At 38.0% G+C, this 16,378-nt stretch overlaps 1 protein-coding gene across 4 annotated transcripts in view; it reads right to left on the bottom strand.

Moving 5' to 3' along the window:
- Window positions 1-10,184: 10,184 nt before the first annotated feature.
- Window positions 10,185-16,378, bottom strand: part of Emcn (endomucin) — a 109,469-nt gene continuing 103,275 nt past the window's right edge. For 2 of the 4 annotated variants that reach the window (XM_008826163.3, XM_029560256.1), the window contains exon 12: window positions 10,185-12,061. The gene's annotated coding sequence lies outside the window, so the exon portion shown is untranslated. Of the gene's footprint in view, window positions 12,062-12,788; window positions 13,098-15,668; window positions 16,047-16,378 lie in introns of those variants that run through there. The other 2 variants (XM_029560257.1, XM_029560258.1) reach the window with 2 other exon arrangements.

Genomic DNA, 16,378 nt, shown 5'->3' with positions numbered 1-16,378 from the left:
TGGGGGGGGGGGTCCTACGGATATTGGCCAGAAGGACATTTGGGAGTGTTCTAGTTTGATTTCTGTTGCTGTGATAAAATACCCTGGCAAAAAGCGACTTAGGGGAGGAAAGGGTTTATTTTGCTTACAATTCCAGGTTATAGTTCATTATTTTGCATTATTATGTTGAGGCAGGAACTCAAGTAGCTCGTCCTATTACCTCTACAATCGAGAACCAAAAGAAAACAAACACATCCTTGCCTCCTTGCTTGCTTGCACTCTTCATTCTTATACAGCTGAGGGCCCACCCCAGGCAACGGTGCCACCTGTCGTGGACTGGGTCTTCTAATATCATATAACAATAGAGTAATACCCCACAGACATGATCACAGGCTAGACTTGACCTAGCAATCCTTATATTAGGACTCTCAAGTAATTCTAGATTGTAATAAGTTGACAGTTAAAAACCAACCATCACATCTACCCCTTGCCACCTTGACATACACATACATTCCTTTAAAAATATAACTTTCCCTCCCTTTTTCCTGGGTTTCATCTATCTCACAATATAAAATATAGTCCAAATTTAAAAGTTCCAACTCTTTTAAAATTGCAATATTTTAAAAGTCAAAGTCTCTTTCAAAGTTCAAAGTCTCTTAATTGTAAAATAAAAAATAATAAACTACGTACTTTCAATTTCAAAAAGGAAGAAGTTGGGCATAAAAACAATCACACTAAAACAAAACCCAAATCTAGCAGTGTAAGTACAAATCCTGTGACTCCAATGTCTGGCATCTAGGGCTTGCAACAATCTTCTGGGCTCCCCATTTGGTGGCACTTTTTTGGGAGGTCTTAGAAGGTGTGGCCATGCTGGAGGACGCACATCACTGGGGATAGGCTTAGAGAATTCTTAAAACTTTCCAGATCCTGAGTCACTCTCTTGTCTCCTGTGCCTGCTCAAAGATATGAGCTCTCTGCTTCCTCTCCTGCAGCCACCTCCTGCCACCATGCCTCCCCACCAAGATGGACTGAAATTCCCCTGGAACCGTAAGCTCAAACAAACTCTTCTTTCTATAAGTTGCTTGGTCCAGTTTTTCTATCACAGCAACAGAAAAGTGACTACTACAACTTGTGACACATTTCTGCTTAATTCCCTAGAGCACTTGATCAGCTTATCTGACAGATGTCAACATTGGTAAAAGCTCATTTATAAGTGGTACTAGAACCCTGATGTTTTGAGATTTAAATGGATTTATTCTAGTGGTAAAATAGAAGGATTTGGTAAATTTGAAAGTTATTAGAGCATACTCTCAGGCTTGACAAATTTTTGAATACAGGTTTTCCTATTCACTTATAAGACTTATGAAAGGAAAATATTACAATTTCATTTGGCTCAAATATTCATAATTTTATTTATTTGTTTAATGATCACTAGGAAAGTACATTAGTTTTCCAGGACTGACATTAGTAGAATGCAGGAGACTGAGTGGATTACATAATATACATTTATTTCCTCAAACTCCAAGGTCACAATGTCAGTAGGACTAACTTGATTCTGACACATTTGTTCTTGGCTCCAGATGGATGTTTCTACCTGTACCCTCACATGGTCTCTCTCTCTCTCTCTCTCTCTTTCTCTCTCTCTCTCTCTCTCTCTCTCTGTATGTTCTAAGTTCATGTTCTTATAAAAGCAGTTTTATTGGGTTAGATTTCATCCTAGAGACATCATCTACTTTTTTTATGTTGCTTCAAAGAGAACTTTTTTACATTTATGTATTTCTATTTTTCTTACATTTATTTTTCATGATGTATATTTTTGTGCATTTCATACAATACATCTTAATCATATTTAGATCCCCTCCCCATCTGCACCTGCCCTGAAGCGACCCCCCCACTGAATTTCGTGCATTTTGTCATATATGTTAAGCCCTATTGAGTTAGGTTTGTACGCCTAGATGTCCCCCAGCTTCCTCATGGAACAGAGAGTGATTAAAACAGAAAGCCACGACTGGCCAAAATGTAGAGAAGAGATTGCAGAGCATGGGCTCCTAGATAGGGCTCCTATATTAAACTTCACCCACCCAGGGCTCAGATACCATTGTGGAAGAGAGGGCAGAAAGATTATAAGAGCCAAGGGTGGTGGATGGATGACCACAAGCAAAGTTTTCTAAGTGACTGGGAACTTGCTCATATGAACTTACAACAATGGTGACAACATGCAGAAGACCCACACAAACTCAAACCAGACAAAAACCAGGCATGGAGAAAAAAAAATTTTACCTTAAAAAAATTGTTGAAAATTTCATACATGCATATAAGGTATTTTGATCTAATCTAAACCCACTCCCTCCCCTCCAACTCCTCCCACATCTCCCCATCACTTTTTCCTGACAACTTTGTGTACTTTTTTTTTTTTTTTTAATGGAGCTTTTTGCTACTCTAACATTCCCCCCTCTGAAGAGGTAACCATAAAATCTTTTAGGGATTAGATAAGTGCTCCCCAATACTTTTGATATTTTTGGCCTTTGGAACAGAATATGTTTCTCTTAGGCCCAAGGATATTTAGACTTTTAGTCAAGAAACTGGTTACTTTTCTTTGGGGTCTTTTTACTCTATCTGCCTAGCCAATTCCTACCTCCTATTCTTATCACACCGTCCCCTGAAGAGGTTACCCAAATTGCTGATGGGGAATTGGGATGCAGACTGCTCTGGCTTCTTCCATGCTGAATAGGGATGCAGGGTGAGGCAACTGGGGTACCCCTTCAGTGGTTCTATGTAAAAGACTCCCAAACTGCATAACTCTTAACTCTAGGGAGAAAAGAAAGTCCTTGACTATTGCCTAGGAAATGTGAAGAAGAAGTAAAGGCAAGAGTGGTTATTATTACAAGTTCTAGACAGGACCATGAAAAGTCAGCACCCAGCAAATTTTAAATATCTAAATCGAAGTCCATTAGAAAGTGATGGATTCAGGATTTGCTTTCAGGTATTTTGATAGTTGTTGAAGTGGGTATTATCAGTGTCAGTTCCCTCTCAAAGGCTTCTAGATAGGGGGAGAAACAAATTTAGTCATAATTTTAGAACAATAGTGGGTTGTCTCCCTTAGCTACAGGTGGGCACTACAGTATTGCAGACCAAGATTTGAAGTTTTACATCTGAGCAGTACTTTCTGCTTAGAAACAAAATCATAAATGAGAAATAATTGTCTAAATAACCTTTTATTTGGATTTAAGTCTCATGTCTCAGAAGTGTAATCACTTGAACTCTTAAAGAAATATACTGATCACTTTACTCTTTGGTCATACTTTCCTTTTGGGTGTTTAAGACCATACAGTTGGTCCAAATAAACCAATTTATTTTTACTCTGGAGGTCATTTGGAAATCTGTTCCTCAGGGGTCACATCGGTTTGTGAGGAGCCCCTGGGTCCTTTCTTTTACCAGTTCCATCTGTGTGACGATAAGTCAAAGGTCCTGCTCAACCATGTCTGGCTTCACTTGGAAGCATGGATGAGATGTTTCCTCTGAGTTGACCCTCCTCTTTGTAGACTGGACACTTCTTGAAGTCCATCTCATGGGGTCTCCATATCCTCCCTGAACAAGAGGACAGGTGACTCATCACAGTTACAGACATTTTGAGAGATGGTCCATAGTCCCCTGGAACTTAGTCAAATTTGGAGGGCAAGGAGAAAAAAATTGTCCTTTAAGTCCTTCTGACCAGATTAGTACAGGCCTCAAAATATGGCTGTCAAACATCCAAGGTTGGTTGCATCAGTCTGATACTTTTAATTACCATGTACTATGTGTATAAAGCTTGGAAAAAAAACCCCAAATGTTTTCAGGTAAACTTGACCAGACATAAATTTTGTTCCTTGAACTAGTTGACTAAATTCTGACTTTAGAAATTTTAAGATTATGTGTATATTGTTTTTATCTCATCCTTTTTATATCATAACAAGCCTATATAGGCCTTCATCACTTGCTTAGACTTTCTCATTTTTTCTGTCTATTTTGGAAAATATCTCCATTTCCATATCCTTATAGAATCTTTTAAAAAGAATTTTTTTTTTTTTTACGTTTAAAATTGGTCAGGAAATCCCTACCTTAGTCAAGGAACCATTGGAGGCTGATCACTGCTGGGTGATGAAGAGTTGGTCTTCTTTAAGTGAGTGACACTAGATGGGTTGACCAGGCTCATCTATTTTTAATTTTCTTTTCTGACCTAGTGTTATATATTTCTATCAAAAGCTAATTTCAGTTCATGAAGAGTGTACATATTTAAAAACTTATTGCTAAATATTTTTATTTATTGATATTTCAAGCACTACTTTATTATTATTATTATTATTATTATTACTTCGGTCTTTTTGAGACAGGGTCTTCCTGTAGCTCCAGCAGGCCAGGAACTCACTATGTAGGCCAGGTTGATGTTGCTCTTACAGAGATCTGCTTGCCTCTGCTGGGATTAAAGGTGTGCCCACCACGCCCTGCTAAGCAGTATTATTTTAAAAAATTATTTTCAATTTCCATTTTTCTTACCAGAAAGAATGTTTGTTGATTATGGATCTTTTAAAATTAATTTTTGTTAGAATAAAAAGTGATGGGTTTCATTATGGTATTTTAATACACACATTTCACTATTCTTTATTCCTAGTCATCTTGGGTTCCATTAATTTTACCCCAAATGTCATGATCTTTTATGATTAAAAAAATTTTGTTGTGTATATGTGCCACATTTTCTTTATCCTTTCATCTTCTGATAGACACATAGGTTGGTTCCGTTTCTTGGGTGTTGTGACTAGTACAGCAATAAACATGGATGAGAAAAGATTTCTGTAGATTGTTGACTTGGCCTCTTTAAATATACACCCAGGAGTGGGTCATAGGATAGTCCTATTTTCACTCTTCTGTGGAACATCTACCCTGATTTTCATAATGACTGCACCAGGTTACATTCCCAGCAGTAGTGTACAAGGTTTCCTCTTTCCTTACATTCTCTTTAGCATTAGTTACTGTCTGTTTTCTTAATGAAAGCCAATCTGTGTGGGATGAGTTGGAATCTCAAAGCAGTTTCAATTTGCATTTCCTTGATAGCTGAGGATGTTGAATATTTTTAAAAGCTATTTATTGGCCGTTTGTATTTCTTTGAGAGCTATCTATTTAATTTATTATTCCATTTATTGTTAGTGTGATTTGGGCAGTTTTTGGTATTTAAATTTTGGAGTTCTTTGTATAGTCTAGATATCAATCCCTAGAATTTTTTCCCATTCACTAGGCTCCCTTTCCATTCTGGTAATAGTTTCCCTTATTATGCAGAATTTTTAAAATTTTACAAAATCCCATTTGTCAAATTTTAGGATTGTGTTCTTTGCTCTTGGGGTCCTTTTTGGAAAATCTTTGCCTATGCCTATATCTATTGAAGTGTTTGCCTATGTTTTTCTCTTGGCAGTTTTACTGTTTCAAGTCTTATGATTAAGTACTTGATCTATTTTGAATTCATTTTGGGCAGAGTGAGAGATACAGATCTAGTTTTTCTTTTTCTAAGGGTGAATATTGAGCTTCCCCTACACAATTTGCAGAAGAGGCTGCCTTTTTTCCAAAGTATATTTTTGATAGTTCTGTCTAAAATTAGGTTGCTGTAGCTGTGTGGGTTTATTCCTGGATCATCTGTCCTTTATGCATGTCTTTTTTGTGTGTACATGTCTGTTTTTGGTTTAGTAATATGCCGGTTTTGTTGCTATAGCCTTGTGTTTTAATTTGAGATCAGATCTTGTGATGCCTCCAGCATTATTCTTTCTACTTAGAATTATTTTGTGCTACTATATGAACCCTAGGATCATTTTCTCTTATTTTGTGAAGAATGCCATTGAAATTTTGATGGGAATTATCTTGGATCTGCAGATTCCCTTCAGAAAGAAGGCCTTCTCACAATATTAGTTCTGCCAATCTATGAGCATGGGAGTTCTTTTTATCTTTCAATATCTTTTCTTTGTTTCATCAAGGTCTTAAAGTTTTCATTGTGGAAGTCTTTTACCTCTTTGGTTAAGATATTCCCAGGTATCTTATAAATTTTGAGATACTGCAAAAAGGATATATTTTCCCGATCCATTATCAGAAAGATTGCTATGGATACATACAAAAACCATTAATTTTTATATGCTTATTTTTGTATCGTTATTTTGATGAAAGTGCTTATCAGCTCTAAGAATGCTCATCAACGGTGTAGGATCTTTTCGGTGTAGGGATCATTTCTTATCTGTACCCTTTTTGATTTTTCATCTTGCCTTATCACCAGCTAAGACTCCAGCACTATATTGAAAAAAATAAAAGGGACAGAGTGGGTATCCTTGTCTTGTCTGAATCTTAGAGGAAATGCTTTCAGTAATTACCTACTGAGTGTGATGCTGGTAGTGAGTTTGTCGTATTAACTTTTGGGTTGGGGTGTGCTTCTTCTTTTCCTGTGTTCTACAAGTGCTTAATCAGGAAACAATGCTGAACTTTGTCAAAAATATGATCTTGTGATTTCTGTTTTAAAATCTACTTTTGTGCTGTATTACCTTAATTTATTTGCACATTTTCAACCAACGTTGTATCCATGGATGAAGCCACCATGGTCAACTGTGTGATCTTATTAATGTGTTCTTATATTTGATTTGCAATTATTTTTTAGATTTATTTTGTGTCTATTTATACACTGGGCAGAAACGGTTGGGATGCAGATCCCAACAGTATGAACAGGCACCACTGTGTGTGTGCGTGTGTGTGTGTGTGTGTGTGTGTGTGTGTGTGCCTGTAGATATGTGCACATGTGAGTACAGGTGCATGTAGAGCCCAGAAGGAGGTATCAAATTCCCTGGAGCTGGAGTTATAGGCACATCTGGGTCTTCTCTCCAGCCCCCTTTGTTGCATTTTTCTTATTTTGAGATCAGGGTAACACTGACTTCATAGAACATGCTTGACAGTCTTCTCTTTCTAGAATAATTTGAGGCATATCAATGTTTTCTCTTCTTAAAAGTGTGGTAAAATCCAGTAGTAAATATGTCTGGTCCTGGATTTTCTTTGTGAGGAGACTTTTTATTACTGCATCAATCTCATTGCTTGTTATGGGTCTATTTAAGTTGTTTTATATCTTAATTTTAGTAGGTCACATGTATCAAGTAATTTATCCATTATATATTTTTAAGTCTTTCAGACACTTTCCCAATCTCAGAGCAAAGTTGGATACAAGAGGTGAGAGTGAGCGTGCTTTTCATTTTTCTAATGCAAGGGGAAATAATCTAGTTTTATAACCATTTGTATAGGAATTAGGTTTCTCATAAGTGTGATTTTTTTTTAAGATAAGTCTTAAAACTCTCATTTGGTAAAATATTTTCTTATGAATGAATGTTAATGTTTTTCAAATGTATCTTCTCCATCTGAGATAAAGCACAACATTTTCTCCTTTATTCTCTTAATATGCTAAATTTTGATTGGTTTTCAAAGAGTAGACAATTTTGAATCCCTATGATTAATTTCATCATTAGCTTTTTAAAAAAAACATGCTAAACTGGGTTTGCTAATATTTATTTAATAGTTTTGGTATTTGTGTTGATGAGAATTATTAGCTTATATGCATTTTTTCCCTTTATTTCTTTTCCAAACTATGTAGCTCTGGCTGGCCTAGAACTCACTATACAGACCATGTTGGCTGTATCTGCCTCCTGAGTGCTAGGATTAAAGATGTATGCTACTATGCCTGGCCTTTTATTGTCTTAATAAAAGATTATTCATTTGCTTAGGAAATTTATTAAATATTTACTGAATTGGCTTTAACTCTTGCAAGTTTTTATTTTAATCTGTGTTAGAGCTTATCTGGAATCAGATAAGCTAGGTGTTTTAAAATCCTAGGTATTTAATCAGGTGTGACCATTTGAAATCATTGGTCAAGGTGATTCATGAAGATTTTCAAATATGGCTTGTTAGATCTTAATGATTTCTGTACTGTCTATGTGGCCTGTAAGTTCACACTATACAACCCACCCCCCCTCTTTTTTTTCTGAGCAACTCTATTCCTGGCCTCAGTGAGTTTTACTGTGTTTAGAGATTGCTGCCCCATTAGCAGATACAGTTTCCTATATGTAGATTTTTAAAGGTTTTTCTCTATGTAGGTTCTTGTCTGAATCTGTGTTCCACAAATTCTCATGTATTTCTCCTCAATTCAGAGTGATGATCAGGTTTAGTTAATGTCCTCCGTGCTGCTGGTTTGGACTGCACTAATGCCAGGCATGCAAGATGTACCTTTGTGCGTCTTCTGTGATTATGTATTCCAGTTCAGTGCTGCCTATTGTCTATGGAATGAAGTCACTGTTCAGCTTTCTATGGTTAGTAGTGACATAATATATCTGCTTTGTTTTTTGTTTGAAATTGTGACCAAGAGCATAATGCTTTCATTCCTTTGGTTAAAAAACTGCATCCTGGAAAGACAAAGAGCTCAGAAATGAAGAGCAAGTTAGTGCGGATTAGAATGTAAATTTCTCCTGTTTATTATTTACACAATCTTCAGTATATTTACTTAACTTTCTGTGTTGGTTTGTGCATCTTTAATGAAGATGCTGCTGCTATTATAATATGAGGAATTATTACTCACTTTCATTGTGCTGATTATGTTGTGACATTTTTAGCACAGTGCTTGGCACATAGGGGTGGATATGATGATAACTATTGATATTTCTTGTTATTTGTTAGAATTTTTCTTTTTTAAAAAGCATGATTTAAAATATTTATAATTTCTTACTTATTTATAAATGTTAAACATGTTCTTGGAAATTTTTGAATTGTTATTAGTGACCTTCATTTTGGTATAATTTTTTTTACTTCAAGTTAAGGAATGTAACATTCAGTGTTCTCCGATGGTTTATTAAAATGCCTTTTCCTACCAAAATATGTACAGAAACAGAAAATAAGCATAATCAAACCTACAGGGCAAATCCTCTGGAAGCAAGAGAGTAAAATGTGCTCCTTTAATAGTATGCAAAAGGTGGTTTCTGCAAGTTTTTCCTTGTTTCTCTCTCTCTCTCATCTTTCTTTTTAATATTTTATTTATTATTTTTATTTTACGTGTATGAGTGTTATACCTGCATATGTGTAAGTGCACCCATGTTGCACAAAGCCCACAGAGGTGGGAAGAGGGTGTTGGATTCCCTGGAACTGGAGTTACAGATGGTTGTTAGCCATCATGTGTGTGCTGGGAATTGAACCTGGGTCCTCTTCAAGAGCAGCCAGTGCTCTTAACTGCTGAGCCATCTCTCTAGCCCCTCAAAATACAACTTTTATAGCATATATCATTTTTGTTTTTATGGTCCCATGATACCTTCCTATATATCGTTTTTGCTCCCTCTTCCCTCTCTCCCTCTCCCCCCCTTTCTCCACCCCCCTTTCTCTCTTTCTTTCTTTCATCTCTTATCTGTCTATGCTTGAGATCAAACTCAGGGTTTTTTACATGCTAGGCAAGTGCTTTGCCACTAAGCTGTATCCACAGCTTAGAACTTCATAAAATCTTAGTGACAGGTAGAGTTCATCAGAGAAAAGTCAGAAAAAAGGAATGTGCTCATCACTGAAGGTCAGACCATGCCTTATGTTGATCCTCACAATCTTAAATGCGGACAATAAAATGTAAATGATTTGTCAGCCATATGTGCTGCGATCTTTCAGTTCAGCAAGGTGAATTTAGAAGTCTTGCTCTACTGGCAATAATGGTGTGTCAGCCAGTAGCATCCACTCATTCTCAGATGACAACAGCATGATTTAATTAGCTCTTGTTTATGTTTGGAATATTGATACACTTTAATTCTATCCATGCTGTCATGCAGCACAAACACATAGAAAGGTCTGCCTTTGGTCTAAATGCAGACTTTCTTTTGTTGGTGCAGTGACATTTGAACTGCACATCAGTATAAAACGCTTATAATAAGGCTGGGCGTGGTGGCACACTCCTTCAATCCCAGCATTTGGGAGGCAGAGGCAGGTGGATCTCTGTGAGTTCAAGGCCAGCCTGGTCCACATAGTGAGTTCCAGGACAGCTAGGGCTACAGGGAGACCCTATCTCAAAAAGGCCAAAAAAAAAAAAGCTTATAATAATAAGTCAGATGTCAAATCATCCAATAGACCATCTAATTCTGAAAAAAATACCCCTATCAATGAATGATATCATTGACTTGAATACAAATACTCAATCAGAGTGGAAATGCAAGTTGGTTTATTAAAATGCAGAGTTGAGATTGCTTTTGAGATCAGAGCTACAAAAATACATATATTTCCATAAATTGTGTTTTACCATTCTGATCTTTTGTAAAGATTTGATGATTTGGTTGTTAGTATAGCATGTGCTCATTATGACATATAATTCTTAACCTGGAATGATAAACTCTGTTCTAATAATGCTTATGAAAGTTAGAGAAAATGGGTGCTTTTGGAAGCCATATAGTAATTTAAATTGTCATACAAGAGTTTTTCTTTGTAACACATTCTATTTAAAGAGGTTTTTTTTTTGCTGAGGAGCTCATTGGAACAATCTAGAGTGAAGACAAATGCTCCCTGCTTGGCACAGTGTGGCCATTGTCTCACAAATTCAGACTTCTAATTAAGCAAAGCAGCTCTACAGGTAGGCAGAGGCAGTGAAAACCCTTGCCTTATCTCCTCTATTTTCCTTACCCTTTCTTGATTTCTCTACCCTTCTTACAGAAAAATAAAGAGATATACATTAGAACTACATATATGCTCCTTGATATCTCTGATTACATATAGTCCAAAGAGCAGAAAGGCAGAACCGAGATGATTACACAACCCTAAAGCTGGACATTTTCAAATACACTGTGGCCAAAGGAAAGGGGAAAGATGCTTTAAAGCTCTCCAGCCATTCCATCTCCGCCCGCATTTCCCCAGATCAGGAAGGTAATTAGCACCAAATTCAACATAAGAAACCACAGAAGTTAAAGAGCTAATACTGGCAGCTTGTTTGTTCTAGAGGTTTCCACACAATTTCAGCCAACTTGATATTTGGATCTCTCATGTCAGGAAAGCAGTTGATCAGTCGAGTTTTAGCAGCAGTCTCGATGGGGTGGCAGTCACATTTTAATGTAATTTTTAGGAAGGTGATACACTGAAAAATAATATCCCAATTATGGATTGATGGAGTACTGATACTGGAGTTTTAGCAGTGATTGTTATCTGAAATCAGGACATTTCTAAAAGAAATTTTAAAATAACAAAGATAGTGTCGACCAAGTAGATTCATGAAAAAAGTCTTGATTCTGCAGCCTCCTTGGTGAATGCATCACCGAGTATCACAAACACCCTTACATTCTTGTTACATCTTGTGAATGTGTGAATGGCAAACAGAAGAGACTCAAGAATGGCCAATCGCTGTCCCTCTAATAGTGTCTGATATTTGAGTCCTTTGTTCTTTTTGTGCTAGTTTCAGGTGTTTTTCTCTTATTCTAATGAGTTCTTATAGCCTAAAAATCAACACAAAAAAACAGTCAAAATTATGGAAAAAGAATGCCAAGGTCACACCACAGTCATGTCCTAATGCTTAGTGTGCAGAGAAAGCAGTTATTTATTAAAAGTAACACACAAAAACACGAATAGAATACCAGTCTGTACAGAAGAGCATGGTATGATTTCTACTTAATATTTAATAACACACTTGGAAAATTCTCCTGCATTAACATAGTGGGAAACAATAAATACAAATACTAGATAATATAAGAACACAAAGAAAGTAGACAAGTTTCCGTGGATAAAGGCTGTCAGCCCTAGAAACTTGAGACTCAGTGATGGCACATCCTCAGTGAGCCCACCTGCCTGGGATGATCGCTCCCTGCTCACAAATTTCTCTCCTAAGAATGTCCCTACAAACTGGAGTGATTTATTTTTCCACATTGCAAAAGACAAGAGACCCAGCATTCTTTTGATTCTATCAAATTATTTCATATCATTCCTTCACTGGGACAGGCAACTGGTGCAGACTGGTGAGAAGTCTGGAAGCTGGGATTGACGCCATAGGGCTTTCCCCTTTCTACGGGTGGAACACGGAAGATGAAGATTAAGCCTGCAAACAAGAACAGCAAAATCTCAGGTTGTACAAAGTGAGGAACTCAGTGTGGCGGGGGAGAGCAGGTCTTAGTAAGAAGTGTTAGTGACTCACTGATACTTTCCACACACAATAGTCATGTGAATGTCTCTCATACACTTCAAACTGAACATTCTGAGTAGAAAAAATACTCTATTGTCTCCCAAACCTGGACCTCACTCTGTAATTCCAATCTTTACTGTTACTTCTTTGATTCTTTCAGACACTCCAGCTGGAAAGATGCGCAGCATCAGTAGGACTGTTCTTTCCCCTGCCTAGATTCATTCACCACATTTTGATTTTATTATTTTTATGTTATGTTAGAAGTATGTTGCTTGAATGTAGGTAGGTGCACCTGTGTCATGTGGTATCCACAGAAGTCAGAAGAGGTTGTCAGATCTCCTTGAACTGGAGTTATAGACAGTTATTAGTCACCATGTGGGTGCTGGGACCCGAACTTGGGTCCTATGCAAGAGCAGGCAGTGCTCTTCAACACTGAGCCATCCCTCTAACCCATATTTTGATTTTCAAAAATATTTTATTATTTTTGTTTTATGTGTATGAGTGTATTTCCCACACATTTGTAAGTGCACCGTGTTGTGCAATGCCTGCAGAGGTCAGAAGAGGGTGTCACATCCCCTAGAACTGGAGTTACAGACAGTTGTTAGCCACCATGTGGGTGCTGGGAATCAAACACAGGTCTTCTTCAAAAGCAGCCAGTGCTCTTAACCATGGGGGCTTCTCTCCAGTCCACATTTTTTTTTAACAGTGCTTGGTATTGAACTCTGAGCCTTGCACTGGTGAGACAAGTGCTCCACAACCAAGAAATGTCCCCAGTTGCACGGCTATGATGTACTGGGACTAGTGTCTGCATAGTCCATGTAGGATGCCAAAGGGACTGCATCAGGGTGCCATTAATGTCCTTCTGGAGCATTTCAGATGGTCCAGCACATGTGAGAATGGAAAAGAGAGGAGATGTACTGATGAGGGAGCAAGCAGGAGGTCATCATGTTTGCTGAAAAAAGGCAGGAAAAGAAGGACAAGTCATGCATATTTTCTCTCATTTGTGGATTATAGATTTTTTTATAGACACATAAAAACCAGAGACGAGACTGCTTGGGGGAAGGAAGCTGACTGGCCGGAGAGGAGATGGAGGTGAGGGGAAGGGTATGGGGGATGAATATGGTCAAAATACACAATATATTTGATAAAAAGAGTTTATGGAACTTTACTATGCCAATAAAAAAATCCCACCTTAATGGAAGTTCTGTGTAACAATAAATTATATCCTGTGGTCAGGCTAGCCTCCCTACTCCTCATAAGAGAAGAGTCTTGGCAAAAGATAACAGGGCACTTTTTTACCTTCGGATTTGCGCCAACAATGCAAAGAAACGCACACGATGGCGATGAGCACCCACATAGCTTTGACTCTTAGATTCTAGTGACCTTCAGAGGTTATCATAAGATTTTTAATTAACAATTTCTTTAATATAAGTAGCTATTTTTCAGTGCGGTACCAGCTACTTCGAGGTAGAACCACTTTTGTTCTCATAGTGGGTATCAATATAAACAGGGTAAGTTGAAACAAAAATAACCCTTTTATGATTGTAACGTATTATGGGTGCTGTTAATCTCAGTTGTTAGCTTGACTGGATCCGGAATCAACTCACTGACTGATAAGCCACTGGGCACACGTAAGGGATTTCTTGATCAGATTGTTTAAGTGGGAAGAACTTAATGTGGGTAGCACCTTCCCGTGGCAACTCAGATAAAAGGAAGTCTTTAAAAAACCTGTGCATTTTGCCTGCTTGCCTCTACTCTTGCTGACAAGTCCGTCAACTCTTGTGGCCACTGCCACTGCATTCCTTCACTGAACTTTTTCAGGCTGCCTACGTGGACTGAAGAACAGAGGCTCTCCTGGTATCTTCCAGGTCTTCAATGTCGATTAAGACTCCTGAGGTACCCAGCTTCACCCAGTACCCTGCTTCATGGACTGAGCAGTTACTACTGGGTCCTCGGCCTCTTCAGTGACAGCCATTGTTAGACTAGCCAGCCCATGTGATGTAAGCCAATCTAATTAAATGCCCTTTAAATACATATTCATTCTATTGTCTCTGTTACTCTAGATAACCCTGACCAATACAGTACTCAAGTATGTCACTGAATCTGCAGGGGAAGGTAATATTTTCTGAAGCCCTATCAACCTTCTTACTGTTGATATAAAATTAGGATGAGTTTGAATTGATGAGCCAGCATCAATCATTCTACTCGGTCTTTAATTTTCTTTCTGTAATTGTTTTCTTATTTTCTATGCCAGATTTCACGCTCCCAATAGATGATGCTCTGCAAAAGACAAGAACCGTAGCTCAAAAGTCTTTTGGGATTCCTGTCCGCCCCGCCAACCCAGATTAGACATAACTCCCTGCACAAAATAGTGGATCAATACACAAAGAAGGAAGCATTAAGTGTATCTGGAATCTTATTTTGAGAAGTAAAATTTGAGTGTAAGTGGTTGCTTCCACATTATTGTTTGCTGCTACACATAGATTCAGAAACTTCTTAACTTCAGTTCTAAATCTTCAAGGTCTGATGAACTCATTCCAATTTATTCTGAATCATTAGACTGATAACTGGTTTTTAGTTGACAACCTAGAAAGTACTCACTGGTTATGAAATTCTAAGTACAGCGACAGAAATATGTATGTCGAAGTAAAAGTAACATAAATAGACAGTGCAACTGACATCTGTCAAACCTGTTTCTTCTACTACTTTCTGATCTTTATTCTTCAGAATATGTCTATGCTCTAAAATTTTTCAGAAAAGCAACAAAAGTTATGTACTTCTGAAAATCAAAAGAATCCATAGGCTAGGAATACAATCTTTTTTGCACATGTATGCAACGTGGTATGTGTGCATGTGTATATGCATGCTTGCACGTGTGGGCATGTGTGAAGGCCTGAGATAATGTTGGATGCTTTCTTGATTACTCTTCACCTCGTACATCGAGGGAGGGCATCTTACTTGAACTCATTTCACTGATTTGGCTAGTGTAGCCAGCCAGCTTGTTTGTTCCTGGGACAAGCCCGCCTATGCCTCCTACAGGTTGGGATTACAAGGGGGCTGCCACACCCACCGCCTATTTACATGGTTACTGGAAATCTAAGTTTTCATGGTTGCTTAGGAAGCACTTTACCTCCTCAGCTGTCTTTTCAGACTGGAATATGTTTTTTCAAGTATAAAAACTAAAAAAAAAAACCAACTGGGTTTCTCTCTCCTTTCTCCCCACCTCTCTTTCTTTGTTTCTTTCTGAGGCACGGTATCATTAGACTGTTATGAAGCTGAGCATGACCTTGAACTTCTGATCTTCCTGTCTCCCCTCCCCAGTGCTGGGATTATAGGCATATGTAACCATGTCTAGTTTTATGTGGTGCTGGGGACTGACCCCACGGCTTTGTGCGTGAGAAGCAGGCATTTTACCAACTAAGCCACACCCCCAGCTTGGACAGTAATTTCTTTTATTAAAGATATTTGGATTGACAGTATGTCTCATATCTTACACAGCTTTTCCTTCTCTTATTGTTTTTGGTCCCACCCATTTGAACAGAAGAGAGCTTGTCCTTATCCAAGTTAAATAATTGGTTTCCACATGTGGAACATTTTGTAACTTAGAAAGCACCTCTTTACTAGGTCCTGGGTTGCAAGAAGCCACTGCTGACTTGCAAGGAAACTTCCTTTTTATCAGTTAAAACTGATTCACATGCCTCCACTCCCAGCTCTCTAACTGGGCTCCTGAAAGAGCTCATTACAAATGGAAGGATAAAGTCCCAGGTTCCTCTCACAGGCTAGAGGGGATGACACTGCTGCTGTTATGTGCACTTGGATGGATGGTCTCTGCCTCTGTCTTCTGCTCCTGATGAAAGAGGCATTCAGGGAACCAGGTACTCACCAAGTGATTGTTGAGTCTCTGTAAGAACACCATATTAGTAACTGGGCGGTGGCCACAGGCAGTACACAGAGCACTGATAGTCCTCACTCTGCACATGTCACTCAGAGAGCTGAGCAGGTACTGGACATGCAAGTATTTATTGGCTCTTTTGCCTTTTATTGTTTTTTTCTGAAGGATAAAGTTTTCTGTATGTTCCGTAAAATATCAAACATTAATTCTTATAAGAATCAATGATTCTTATGGGAACTAAATCAACATAAGAGACTCTCCTAATCTGCTTCTAGGAATGCCAAAGGCAATTCCGTATGGAACAATTCTAGTGCAGGCCTGACAAGACACCAGAAGTATGA

This window comes from Nannospalax galili, unplaced genomic scaffold, assembly GCF_000622305.1.
Source record: "Nannospalax galili isolate Female #2095 unplaced genomic scaffold, S.galili_v1.0 scaffold189, whole genome shotgun sequence".
In the NCBI taxonomy this organism is placed as follows: Eukaryota; Metazoa; Chordata; class Mammalia; order Rodentia; family Spalacidae; genus Nannospalax; species Nannospalax galili.
Note: the sequence above shows the minus strand (reverse complement) of the source record. Positions and strands in the feature narration are given on the sequence as shown.